Source organism: Emydura macquarii, unplaced genomic scaffold (genome assembly GCF_026122565.2).
Source record: "Emydura macquarii macquarii isolate MOO-44397 ecotype Brisbane River unplaced genomic scaffold, CSIRO-AGI_Emac_v2 contig_2205, whole genome shotgun sequence".
Taxonomy (NCBI): domain Eukaryota; kingdom Metazoa; phylum Chordata; order Testudines; family Chelidae; genus Emydura; species Emydura macquarii.
Window position 1 is genome coordinate 38,356,458 of NW_027132342.1, and position 12,405 is coordinate 38,368,862.

General features: G+C 41.8%; 1 protein-coding gene across 2 annotated transcripts in view; it reads left to right on the forward strand.

Annotated features, from left to right (window-relative positions):
- Positions 1 to 12,405, forward strand: part of CAPS2 (calcyphosine 2) — an 87,503-nt gene that overhangs the window by 24,172 nt on the left and 50,926 nt on the right. The window contains exon 1 of one of the 2 annotated variants that reach the window (XM_067559921.1): positions 11,538 to 11,709. The exons of the other annotated variant lie outside the window; for it this stretch is intronic. The gene's annotated coding sequence lies outside the window, so the exon portion shown is untranslated. Of the gene's footprint in view, positions 1 to 11,537; positions 11,710 to 12,405 lie in introns of those variants that run through there. 2 annotated transcript variants of the gene reach the window in all.

Here is a 12,405-nt window from a genome sequence, read left to right on the forward strand (position 1 = left end):
AAGATCATCCCACAATTCAGGTAGGATCTTAATTATTTAAAATAAATTGCCAAAAGAAGTTCAGATGTTTTAACAGAAGCTCTAGAACTGAAGCCTAAACCGTATAGGCTTAAACTGATATACAAAACTAGAGATGGGATCATACTTCATCTATTAATGAAGTGAATCCATCTTGGATGGAAAATGCAGCAGCTATTTAACAATTCTTAAGAACAGAAGATAGGCTTGTCACCCGAACATGAGCTAAGTTACAGAATGTCGACCTGAGGCTGAAGAGGATCCTAGTGGGAGCAGGAAAGAATCCACTGATTGTTCCTTCACATGGGAACAAATAACACTGCTAGATTCCTGCTGGAACACACCAAGGGAGACTATACCAGGCTGGGGAAGACGCTTAAAGAAATGGAGGCTCAGCTGGTCTTCGGTGGGATTCTACCTTTCCCTAGAGAAGGGGAATGAAGGTGAGACAAGATTATGATGACCAAGCAGTGGTGCTATAAGGAGTGCTTTGGGATGTTTGACCACTGGGAGGCGTTCATGGATAGAGAACTGTTCTCATGGGATGGACTGCACCTTAGTAGGGAGGGAATCTTGAGGGAGATGGCTGGAAGATGTCCACATAGTCTCCATGCTGATTCTAATATTGACTGGGAGGAAAATCAAGAAAGATAATATTGCAGTGGAGAAACAAACAGCTATGGGTCAGAGAATGAACATTAAGAGGAAAGAGTGCTAATAGCAGTAAAGCTAATAGTCAGGCAATACTGGCAATAGAATGGCTGTACCCAATTGGGTGAGGAATCCGGGCAGAGCCAAGCAGAAACAACTAAGATGTTTGAATACCAGTGTAAGGAGTCTGGGTAACAAAATGGAGGAACTAGAACTACTGGTGTAGGAAGTGAAACCAGATGATATAGGGATAACAGAAACATGGTAAAATAGTAATCATGAGTGGAGTACAAGTATTGAAAGGTATATGCTGTTAAAGAAAGACAGAAATAAAGGTAAACGTGGTGGAGAGCATTGTATATTAATAATGAGGTAGACTGTAAAGAAATTATAAGTGATGGAATGGATAAGTCAGAGTCTGTTTGGGTAAAAATCACTGGGGAATAAAGCTACCCAAAAGTTTCCCTGGGATAGTGCTTGGGGTATGCTACAGATGCCTGGGATCTGATTTGAATATGGATAGGGACCTATTTAATGTTTTTAATGAAGTAAATGCCATTGGGAATTGTGTGATTATGGGAGACTTTAACTTCCCAGACATAAATTGAAGGACAAGTGCTACTAATAATCATAGAATCATAAGACTGGAAGAGACCTTGAGAGGTCGCCTTGTCTAGTCCCCTGCACTCAAGGCAGGACTATGTATTATCTAGACCAGGGGTGTCAAACTCGCTGATGGTGACGGGCCAAATTCACAGAAACTGTACTTCAAAGGGACCATGCAGTGCCCACTGCCGAAAAATTTGGCCCATCTTCCCCTTTTTGGCGGGAAAAAGTAAGGGCGGCTTCCGCTTTTCGGCGGCAGGGTTCTCCGGAGGAAGGTATTGCTGCTTTAAGACTCTTTTAAAGTGGTAATGCCCTCAACCCAGAAATATCTTAAAGTGGCAATGCAGAGAAACTATCGGCGGCAGCACTACTTACTTAAACTGCTTGAATGAGGGCCGCATCAAAAAGGTTCTGGCCCGCGAGTCGTATGTTTGACACACCTGATCTAGACCATTTCTGACAGGTATTTGTCTAACTGTTACCCAGGATTTTCAGAACCCACAGCAATGGTAACTTAATTGTTTCACTCCAGGCGGTTTCAGGAATAAGTCAATGGGAACACAGCACTTCTAGCTGATAAAGATGAATACACGCACGCCTGCTGCTATCTAAAATTAATATTTATTACATTTAAGCACACACAGACATAAACAATAGGTTTAGAGTTTTCTAAATAACTACCTAGCATTTGGGACGGTATTGAGTAAATTTGGCAGATCAGCACAGGCTGGACACTTCCGTGCTAGGGAGTATAGGTGTCAGGAATACGTATCTCTAAATAGCTTAAAAAATCTGCTCCAAAGTACACTCTATTATCTGGTTCTTTTATACTAACTATCAAAAAATATATAAATCGTAGTGACCTCTACAGGATCATCACTTCTCCTAACTTCAATAACTACTTATTAGCAATACATTCCAACAATCTTAATGATAATAAGCTTCTGTATCAAAGGTGATTAAATTCAAGGTTCCCATCCACTTGTTTTCTTTCAATCTCAAATTTTTGAATTTCTTTTCCCCTCCTCCCATTCTGATCAGCAGAAACTGCCAGCTTGCTTTGACCTTGACTCCAGAAGTCCTGCTTGTTCAAATTAACCCTTAACTATGTGGTGTTCTATTTTGTTCATGGCGGCGGAATGCACAGAGGATGGTTGCAATTTAGTTTGATCAACTTCTGGGATAAAATACCTCTCAAATCCAGGGGCAACATAACCTGCTCTTAAAAATACCCAGTGATGGAGATTCTACAACCTCCCTAGGCAATCTATTTCAGTGCTTAATTACTCTGACAGGAAGTTTTTCCTAATCCCCCTGGCTGCAATTTAAACCCATTCTTCTTGTCCTATCTTCAGAGGTTAAAGAGAGTATTTTTTTGCCCTCCTCCTTGTAACAACCTTTTATGTACTTGAAAACTTTTACTTGTCCTCCCTCAATCTTCTCTTCTGCAGACTAAACAAATCCAATTTTTTCAATCCTCCCTTATAGGTCATGTTTTCCAGACTTCTGCTCATTTTTGTTGCTATTCTCTGGGCATTTGTCCACATTTTTCCTGAAATGTGATGTCCACAACTGGACATAGTACTGCAGCTGAGGCCTAATAAGCACGGAGTAGAGCAGAAAAATTACTTCTTTTCTTGCTTACAACGCTCCTGCTAATACATCCCAGAATGATGATTGCTTTTTTTGCAACAGTGTTACACTATTGACTCATTTAGTTTGTGATCCACTATGACTCCTAGATGCCTTTCCACAGTACTCCTTCCTATGCAGTCACATTCCATTTTTGCATGTGTGCAAACTGGTTGTTCCTTCCTAAGTGAGTGCTTTGTATAAATAATAAGGTCCAGATTTTCCTGGTTGTGATAGCTGACCGATTTCTTCACCAAATAGCCACCGCAAGAGGTGATGCCATTTTATATTTGGTAGGGGTGAGTAGTGAGGACCTCATAGAAGAGCTGGTTGTAGGGAACAACCTTGGTTCAAGTGATCATGAGCTAACTCAGTTTAAACTACATGGAAAGATAAACAAAAATAGATCTGCATCTAGGGTCCTTGATTTCAAAAGGGCAGACTTAAAAAAATTAAGGGAATTTAGTTAGGGAAGTGGACTGAATGGAAGAACTCAACAATCTGAATGTGGCAGAGACTTGGAATTACTTTAAGACGGAGTTGCAGAAACTATCTGAAGCCTGCATCACAAGGAAGGGGAAAAAAATCTTTAAGATAATTGATTTTTTTAGACAAAGAAAATGCAGTAGATCTCATCCACCTGGATTTCAGTAAAGCATTTAATACAGTTCTACATGGGAAATTATTAAATTGCAGAAGATGGGGATTAATATGAGAATTGAAAGGTGGATAAGGAACTGGTTAAAGAGGAGACTACAATGGGTCATACTGAAAGCTGAACTCTTAGCCTAGAGGGAAGTTACTAGTGGAATTCTTCAAGGATCAGCCTTGGGACCTATCTTACCTTTTTTATTAATGACCTTGGCACAAAAGGTGGGAATGTGTTAAAAAATGTTTTGCAGGTGACACAAAGTTGGGAGGTATTGCCAATATGGTGGAGACCAGACTATCATACAAGAAGATCTGAATAACCTTGAAAACTGGAGTAATAGAAATGGGATGAAATTTAATAGTGTAAAGTCATGCATTTAGGGACTAACAACAAGAATTTTTGCTATAAGCTGGGGATATATCAGTTGGAAGTGACGGAGGAGGAGAAAGACCGGGGTGTATTGGTTGATCACAGAATGACTATGAGCTGCCAATGTGATGTGGCTGTGAAAAAGGCAAATGCAGTCCTAGGTTGCATCAGATGAGGTATTTCCAGTAGAGATAGGGAGGTGTTAGTACCATTATACAAGGCAACGGAGAGACCTCATCTGTAATAGTGTGTGCAATTCTGGTCTGCCATGTTTAAGATGAATTCAAACTGGAACAGGTGCAGAGAAGGGCTACTAGGATGATCTGAAGAATGGAAAACCTATCTTAGGAGAGGAGACTCAAAGGGCTTGGTTTGTTTAACCTAACTAAATGAAGGCTGAGGAGAGGTATGCTTACTCTCTCTAAATACATCAAAGGGATAAATACGAGCATGGGGGAGAAACTATTTAAGTTAAGCACCAATGTTGACACAAGAACAAATTGATATGAATTGACCCTCAACAAGTTTAGGTTTGAAATTAGATGAAGGTTTCTAACCATCAGAGGAGTGAAGTTCTGGAACAGCCTTCCAAGGGGAGCGGGGGTGGGGGGAGAGAAGAAAACATAACTGGCTTCGAGACGGAGTATAAGTTTATGGAGGGGATGGTAAGATGAGACTGGCTACAACTGGCATGTAGGTGATCTGCGACTGCTAGCAACAAATATCTTCAACAGCTGGTGATGGGACATTAGATGAGGAGGAGGGCTGTGAATTACTACAGAGAATTCTTTCCCAGGTGTCTGGCTGGTGGCTCTTGCCCACATGTTCAGGGTTAATTGATCACCATATTTGGAGTTGAAAAGGAATTTTCCATAGGTCAGATTGGCAGCGACACTGTGGTTTTTCATCTTCTTCTGTAGCATGGGTTGTGAGTCACGTGCAGGTTTGAACTAGAGTAAATGATGATGGATTCTCTGTAACTTGAAGTCTTTTAAATCATGATTTGAGGACTTCAATAATTCAGCCAGAGATTAGGAGTGTATTACAGGTGTGGATGGGTGACATTCTGTGGCCTGCAATGTGCAGGAGGTCAGACTAGATGATCATGATGGTCCCCTGTGGCCTTAAAGTCTATGAGCCCACAGCTTACTGCTCCTTAAGAAAATGAAGCTAGATATTGTGCAGCACTAGCCTAAATATCTCTGATGTATGACAGGGATAGACCTTTGAAGCAGTGACACCAATTGGGGAATAACCAGTGGGAGAACAGTTTTATGTTAAAGGTGCCAGATTAGCACTTAAAATATATAAATTGATAGTTTGACTTTCCTTTCTCGCTGTGCAAGACATAGTTGTAATACCTTAATCACAATTCAGCTTCATGTTCAAAACCAGTAACCTCTCTGAATTGGCTGAAAGCTGGAGAATAACCATCTACATTGTGGCAAATTTTCAATCCTGGGTTGCTATGATTAGGCATCTAAGTGGTGTGACTTCCAGAAATACTTAACATTCCCAAAGCCTGTTGAAGTTAATGGTAGTTTCAGGTGGTCAGCACCTCTGGAAATGCACTCTCCTAAACAAGTGCAATTTAGTAGCTATTGCTTCCAATCTCAGCTGAAGAATAAATGTCCTCTTTCTTCTGGGTACAAAATAAGTTTGAATATTACAATAGGTTTGAAGCTCTGAGGTTTTCCATATAGGAAATTTCATACTGGATAGCCACAGTGATAAGCCTAGTTGGCATGCAAGAATCTACACTCTCTATCAATGATTTGTGAAATTAACCCTAAAAATATTACATAATGTAAAACTAGTTTTACTAGATGGACTTTAAATTAGAATGACTGTTTCTCCTCTAGCTTTCTGGAATAAGGTGATTATGAGGTGCAATCAGGAATAAATTGTGCATGAAGATTACTGTAAGGGCCAGTTTTCCTGCCTCTGTTGCATCTAAGTTATGTGACTTAATGGTAGAAGCAGGATACTTTCCTGATATAGTAGTTCCTGTGAAGAAAGTCAATCTGTTTGCTCTTTTAACATGGAAAATAATTATAGTAGGGGAAATACAAAGAAAAACTTCTATATTAGCATAATATAAGTAAATGTTAAATATTAATATTGTACTATAGATAATATGTAAAGACATTTGGCTTTCTTAAATTCTGATAAAGATCCATCTAACATATTTCTAAAAGTGGTTGAGCTATAGCAAAAATATTCATTTAAAACAAACTTTCAAGAATAATCAAAAATAATAGAAAAATGCAAAATTAGCTTCCATATGGCAATTGCTTGTCAATTTATTGTTCGCTAATCTATATAATTCCTTAGGACATAAAAACTAGTTTGAAGAACTCCCTTTGATAATATGCAATATGAGGGTAGTAAACAGGGCAGGACGCAAATGAATTTGACTCTAAGTTGTTATGGATGCCATATGGTAAACTGTTTCATTATGATAAGAACAAGGAAACGAATATGTAAAAGTAAAATATTCTATCTAGTAATGAACAGCTTTCTAAGCAACAAACACACGCGCATGATTAACAAATGCTGCTTAAAAAGTTAATGTCTAACAATTACAGTGAAGGGGTAAATTGCTCTAATTTTGTTCTACACATACTTTACTTTTCTGAAAATGTTATGAGCAGGTTTGGTGACCATGTGCTAGAAAAACAAAATTAACACCATAATTACAGTGGTATTCTAGGGCTGATGTAGTTCATATGTCAAATTATTACAGGTAACCTTTTCTGAACATTTATAACTCAGATATCACTTGCCCTGGGCTGAGTTTAGGCATATGAAATCTCAGGCCAAGACTGACTTTCTATCACTTTTTTAAAAATTGCAAAATACTCCCTGAAAGCCAGTATGGCTTCCATTCTGGGCATGATGCTTCAGACATGATCTTTGCACTCAGGCAAATTTAGAAGAAATGTCATGAGCACAATCAAAATCTACTCCATTGATGTAGGATTTAAAACTTCTATATGATGGGCCAGATCTTTAGCTGCTGTCAGTGGGGCTATGACAAGTTCACCAGCTGAGGATCAAGTCCTATCTGTCTTCAGAAAAATTCTGATAATGGAAAATTCTCTGTTGCTAGCAAGAAAACAAACAAACACATGCATCTTCATTGACATATACGCAGATGTATTAATACCTTAGAGCAGAACTTTTCCTGTTGCTTCATGGTACATGGTGGGAGTAGTCATAAAAACAGCCAAAAGCATCTGTGGTTATGCAGTAGTAATAAGGATCTGTGACAAACTGAAGGGTTGGATTTTTGCAATATGCAAAGTGTTTTTAGCTTGTAAAATCATCCTATAAATACGCCAATTCCAATATGTAATTTTGGAAGCATAGCTTTTGTGTAAGGTGAATTTAACGATGCTGCATGAGATAGTATCCTGAAAACTGGTAATGGTATTGAACCTTTTCCCATGTACTATAAAATTATTGACTTTTAGCAATAAAGGAGACTGATACTGGTTATTTCAGGGGTTCTCAAACTTTTTTTTGCTGGGACCCCCTTTGAAAATATTTCAGAATGTGACGACCCCCCAAAAAGTGATGACCCCCCCCAATGCCATGCCACCTTAATTCTGTGCTGCTGGTGGGGCGGCATTGCTTTCAGAGCTGGGCACCCAGCCAGCAGCCACTGCACTCTGGTCACCCAGCTCTGAAGGGCTCTTGCAGTCAGCCAGGCATGGGACTGACAGCCAGAGTCCTAGCATGCATGGGGGGGCTGACGACTCGTGATCCATCCCAATAGCCTCATGACCCCCAGTTTGAGAATCCCTGGTTTATTTGGTCTTGAGTATATTTCATAATGAACCAAAGTGTGGTCAAGCAATTGACTGTACAATTTACCAACAACAGAAACAGATGTTAAATATTATATGTTTGAATGTTAAGACTCAGAATTTAAAAATGTATGGCAAATCAGACACAGGATCAGGGTACAAAATATAGACGTTAAAAAAAAGAAAAATAATATATGTGGGAGTTTTAAAATTACTGTGTGCATGATGGAAACTCTACTGAAAATATTTTATGTAAAGAAGAGAGACAAATATAATGGGGACCCTTTTAACAAAGGTTGGTATACTGAGCGAGAGCAGACTTGATACTCAGGGGTGAGTTTAGTAATGTCATGATTGTTAATGTTAACGGAATGAACAATCCAACAAAATGGAAAAGGGTATTCTGCTCACTGAAAAAGGATTTTCTTAGTATAATCTATTTACGGTAAATACTCTTGAAGAAAAATGATGATAAATACCTGAATACTTCTTGGAGACAGATACCACATGTCTCTCTAGGGCAATCTAATACAAGAAGAGTGGCAGTACTCTTTGCTAAGCACTTCCCTTTTCTTGTTTCAGCACATCTTACAGTTACAGAGGGCAGATATATTTAATTAAGGGGTCCTTGAAAGGTAAATTTCTCACCTTAGCCCATGTATATACTCCCAATCAAGGGCAAACTTCCTTTTTTAAAATCTGTTTTCTAGTTTGGGAAGTTTTTGGGAAGGTGATATTTTTTGGGGATAGGGAGTGTTAATGAGGTGCTTAATTCCTCTTTGGATTGATTGAATGTATCCAGAGGTCATGCAGGTGGAGAAAGTTCAAATATGTTGTTTCACTTAAAAAATGCCAATCTAGTGGCTGTCTAGCTGGAGATAGACCCTGACATCCACATTTATACCTGTATTCTGCTACTAATGAAGCTCGTTCCAGGATTGATATGCTTTTTGTTTCTAGGACATTGGGCTAATTTGGTCAAAAAAACTAATCTGGGAATTATAACTTGTTCTGATCATGCCCTGCATATATTAGATTAAAAAATTGGGACTCAGTGGAAAAACCAAGTGTTTGGTGGTTGAATAGAGCTTTGTTGTATGACACCCTCTTAGAATTCAAGAACTGGAATAAAATTTTGAGAAATGCATAGAAGAAAATAAGGAAGGGATCAGTAAAAATGTTCTCTGTGACACTAGAAAGTCAGCAATGAGAGGGATCCTTATAAATAAAGCATCTTACCTGAAAAAACTAAGAGCTCTTGAAGAAGAGAGTTTGGTTAAATAACTTTCTGATTTGAAAATGTACAAGATCTAAAGGTTATGTATAAGAAAATAATAAGCTAAGAAGGAAGACTAACCTGTTACAAAGAAATAAGGCTCAGCAAACATTGTTATATATATTCAACAAAAATATTATAAAAAGAGCACTTAAATTTATGAGCTTTTAGCCAGAAAGTAAAAAAAAAAAAAAAGAAAGAAAGAAACAGGATAAATCAGTCATCCCTCTGATTAGAAATAAAAAGAGAGTTATTCTTTGGCATCAAACAAATCTCTAAAGCATTTGCTAACTTTTTCTATACTTTGTATGCTTCAGAATACCCCAATCCTGAATTTATGAATAGATATTTGAGAAGTGTGAGCCTACCTCAGCTCTCAGAGGATGATGTGGCAGCTCTAGAAGGCAAATTGCAGCAGAAGAAATTGAAGGTGTAATTAAGAATTTAAAATCCAATAAAGCTCCTAGTCCCGATGGGTTTTCTGGGAGTATTGTAGAGCTCTAAAGCAGGAGTTAGTTCCTATTTTAACTGAATTGTTTAATGGTATATTGCAAGGGAATGAGATTCCAGATTCATAGAATGAGGCAAAAAATTGTAGTCAGTCAAAAAAAGGAAAAGATTTTACGAATTGTACATCATATGGACTTATTTAATTAATATGGATGCTAAAATGTATGCCAAGTTGCTGGCAAACAGATTGAGTGTCAGTTTACACAAATATGTTCACCCTGACCAATCTGAGTTTGTTGCTGGCAGGCATCTATCTGATAATATCAAAAGAACTCTGAATTTGATCTATGTGAATTCTAGCAATTCTTCCTCTATGCTACTTTCTTTGGATGCTGAGAAAGCTTTGACCGGTTGGAGTGGGAGAACCTCAGGCAGATTTTGGTAAAGTTTAGTTTTGGAAATCAGTTTTATAGGGGCATAGCAGCCCTATATACTCATCCTCAGATATCTACTTTTGTTAATGGTCATCAAATTCCATCCTTTTAGTTCATCTAGGAGGTATGAGACAGATTTCCTGTTTTTCCCTCTGTTGTTCACTTTGGTAATAGAGCTATTTGCAATAAATGTGATTATGATAGAGTGCTAGCAGCATAAAGAAGACTGCAGGCTCAGCTGTGACCAATAAACAGCTAGTGTTGGGGGATTATGAGCACCTGTGTGGTATTTACAGGAACAATGGACTAGCCTAAGCATTGATATGGAGATGTTCACTGGCTCAGGTATGGAGGAAGCCATACAAGGACATTGTTGTCACCTGACCCTGGAGGGATGTGGGGTGTGAATCCCCAGAGAGGGAGAATTATCTGACTTTGTAAGGTTGTTGAAAGTGCTAAGCTTAGTTTAGAATGCAATTTACCTTTTATTTTGTTTTGATCAAATCTGACTTGCTTTCCTCTGATTTATAATAATTTAAAATCTTTCTGTATTTGTTTGTTTTGTCTAAAGCAAGGCATTTGGTTTAAGGTGTGTTAGAGACTCTTTAAGTGACAAGGCTGGTGCATATCAATTTCTTTGATAAATTGACTAACATTCTGAGCGTGCAGTGTTTAGATGGCAACACAGAACATTGTAAAACAGCAGTTCCTAGGCTTGCAGCTGGGACTGGGTTAGTGGCTGGGGTCATACCATTGCGTAATCACATGAATGACTGGCTAGAGGCACTCACTCACTGAGTTGGGGGCAATTTATATGCTATAGGCTGTATGTTAGCTGCACAGGAACAGGGGATTCAAAGCAGGGTAAAATGAGCTCCACGAATGAGGGATTGGGGTGACACAGCAATTCACCTGTCCAGATGGCAGAAGGGAACAAATTCTAAGACTATTTAACCACTTAAAATCTATCTTTTTTTAGTTAATAAACTAATTATCAAATAAATCTAAACCAATGACTCCGTCTGAAGCAGTGGTTCCCAACCTGTGGCCTAGGAGCCAAAAGTGGTCCACAGGGTCTTTCAGAGTGGCCTGCCACTCCCCTCCCACTGGCTGCTTAAGGGAGCCACTGCCTAAGGATTCAGACAGAGCTTGTTGCTGATGGTCTACAAGACTGATGCAGGCTCCTTGTTACAGCCAAGGGGATGGGAGATCAATGCTTCCCTCCCCCTGGCTGTTACAGGGAGCATGGCAAAGCACTCTGCGGGGTCCCTAAGTGATGGGGTCCCTGCTGGAACCAGAGGAAGGGGAGCACTGATCTCTTCTCCCCCTGGCTGTAGAAGAGAGCCATTGCCTAGGGACCCAGTTGTTGTAAACAGGGCTACAGGACATGTACAGTTTCCCTGCTGCAGCTAGGGAGATGGGAGATCAGCAAGGAGGCAGCCTCCTCCCAGCACTCCTTCAATCTGGCTGCAGTGGGGGTGGCGCTGCTACTGGACCTGCCATGCTTGCCGAGGGGCAGGACTCTAAAAATCAGTGCCCGGGCAGCAAGGCTGACGCCAGACCCCACAACCCTTCCTGAGGCTTTTCATCTGCATGCTGCCCCCCGCGAGGAGTGGCAAGCGGCGGGGAGTGAGAAGGGGGCACAGCTTGGGAGGAGCCTGCTTGGGCCGGGCCAAAGAGGCGAGTCGAACACACACCCCGGCGCGCGTCCGCGCCCCTCGAGTGCACGCGCAGCAGAGCCGGCGGGTGCGCGCACACGGGGACGCGTCTGGCCTTGGGGAAAGGGTCAGCAGCGGCCGTAGAGCAGAGGTGAGCGAGCGGGGGCGGCGGCGAGTGCGCGCCTGGGGAGGACGCGGCCGCGGGGGAATCCGCGGGGTCTTTAACTGCCAGGGGCAGCGGTGCGGCCCGCGCCCCCACTGGGAGCGCAACTGGCGCTCGGCAGCCCGGCGCGCCTGCGCTTGTTTACTCGAAACCCAGGCAACGGGCGGGGCGCGGCCGCTGCGAGAGCCCACGGGGAGGCGGCGGCGCCCCGATTGCGGAGGTCCTCTCCCGCCCAGAGTCTCTCCGCTGCTGAGCCCAGCGGCTGCGGGCCGGGCCAGGCAGAACAAATCCCCCCTCCCCGGAAGGGGGGCCCTGAGCCCGCAAGCCGGGCGCGCAGGGCGCGGCGGACACGTTGGGAGCGAGTGACCGGCGCCCTATGCGGTTCCTGCCTCCCTGCCAAGCCGGGCCCGGGCGGTGTTGAGCCGAAAGCCGCGGGCAGACCGATGTTGTCACCGTCCCTGTTCCTGGCACGCAGGATGCCCGATGGCGAAACCTGCGAGCCCCGCAGGAACGCCGCAGCTTCTGTCCGATGCCAAAACCAGCCAAAACCTGTGACATCCCTCTGCCCCCACCCTCCCCCCCTCCCGGCGGCTGTACTGCCACAGGTTCTGTCCTGTCTGTGTTTCTGTCACCCGGGCTGCCCCATGCCAAAACCAGACAAAAGCTGTGACCCCGGCAGTATAG